The following is a 1801-nucleotide window of genomic DNA, read 5'->3' as shown; positions in this document are numbered from 1 at the left end:
TCCCGTCCTCTAGGAGACAAGGAGACTGTTCCTTTCTTCCATTTTTTTCACCCACCATTCATTCCTTAAGCCGCATCCCCTAGTTCTGTCTTCCACGCCCCCTGAGATAGTTCACCATTGCCAGTCACCATTCATTTTCAGGACTCTTGCGAGTTATTTCACCTTATCCTTGGTTCTTTTTTTTTTGGGGGGGGGGGCTTGGTCCATAAGTTTATTATCTTTATGAAAACATTCGCACAGAAAATTGCTTTAGCTCTCAGTAAACCATTCCCGAGCTCTGAGGAAGCTTGCCTTCTTTTAAGCAGTCCGATATTTCTTCTGGGCAAGGAACATTTTGGGACAGCCCCACCTCTTCTTCTTGTTGTTCTTCTTCTTGTTCTTCTTCTTGTTCTTGCTGTTGTTCTTGTTGTTGTTATTCTTCTTCTTGTTCTTGTTCTTCTTGTTGTTCTTCTTGTTCTCCTTCTCCTTCTCCTTCTCCTTCTTCTCCTTCTCCTTCTCCTTCTCCTTGTTCTTCTTCTCCTTCTCCTTCCTCCTCCTCCTCCTCCTCCTCCTCCTCCTCCTCCTCCTCCTCCTCCTCCTCCTCCTCCTCCTCCTCCTCCTCCTCCTCCTCCTCCTCCTCCTCCTCCTTCTTCTTCTTCTTCTTCTTCTTCTTCTTCTTCTTCTTCTTCTTCTTCTTCTTCTTCGAGGCTGGATTCTCTCTGATGGCAGCATGAGCTTTCTTATGTGCCTCCTCCATCATGTCTGGAGTTACTTTGTTCTTTCTGTACCGAGAGAACTGTTTTACTAAGCATCTCCATCTACCTCTGTGAAACAACACATGAATTCTGCAACATTCTGACCCATGATATGCTTCTGGTGTACTTTTGTGTTGAACTCCTTGCTTTCAGAATTATAACCCAGGAATCATTTGGTACTATGAGGAATAGACAGCTCCCTTCAGGGCCCCCAAAACTTGATCGTAGTTCAGGCAAGACCTGCATCCAAATAGCAAGTGAAGGCGCCAGACTGACCAACAATGTTTTCCACAGTGTATTCATCTCAGTTACCTCCACCCGGCCTTCACAGATCTTATCCATACAGAACCTACTGAGAAGCCTGCGGACCAGCAGCAGGCCAGTGCAGTAGGCTGCAGCATTCTTTGTCGGGCCAGCTTTCACACTGTATTCCTGTGCATATGGTGCACAGATAATCACATCCCCTTCTATACGGGTGTACGCAATCTGGCAGATGGCATTTCTGTTCGTTACAAGAACTATCATCCTGTATTTGGGTGTGTTGTACTTATTTTTGTCCTGGATCACCAATCTTTTCCGAGCATAGTAGCCAGTTTTACCCTCTCAACGCCTTCTAAATCTCACTTGGTGCCTCTTAGAGTACGCGTCATTCTTGACAACGTCCACAAACCCCATCCTGCAGAACAGAGACCCGCAGCCGCGGCTCCATACAGACCTTATCCTTGGTTCTTAATGTCTTTTTCATTTGGTCAGACTGAGAACTGAAGCCAGTGCATTGTGGGTGTTAAATTTTTAAAATTTTTTTTAAAATTTATTTATTTATTTATTTATTTATTTATTTATTTATTTATTTTGGTTTTTCGAGACAGGGTTTCTCTGTGGTTTTGGAGCCTGTCCTGGAACTAGCTCTTATAGACCAGGCTGGTCTCGAACTCACAGAGATTCACCTGCCTCTGCCTCCCAAGTGCTGGGATTAAAGGCGTGCGCCACCACCGCCCGGCAAATTTTTAAAAATTTCTGCTTCTTCCATTGTATGGTTATTTGGGTCTTCTACTACCCTCCCAGAC

The 1801-nt window shown here is 44.8% G+C and overlaps 1 pseudogene; it reads right to left on the bottom strand.

Annotated features, from left to right (window-relative positions):
• Positions 1-249: 249 nt before the first annotated feature.
• LOC130885190 (60S ribosomal protein L5-like) lies at positions 250-1418 on the bottom strand (annotated as a pseudogene).
• Between the last annotated feature and the right edge of the window lie 383 nt (positions 1419-1801).

This window comes from Chionomys nivalis, chromosome 12 (genome assembly GCF_950005125.1).
Source record: "Chionomys nivalis chromosome 12, mChiNiv1.1, whole genome shotgun sequence".
NCBI classification, from domain to species: Eukaryota; Metazoa; Chordata; class Mammalia; order Rodentia; family Cricetidae; genus Chionomys; species Chionomys nivalis.
This window is presented reverse-complemented; position numbering and strand designations above follow the sequence as displayed.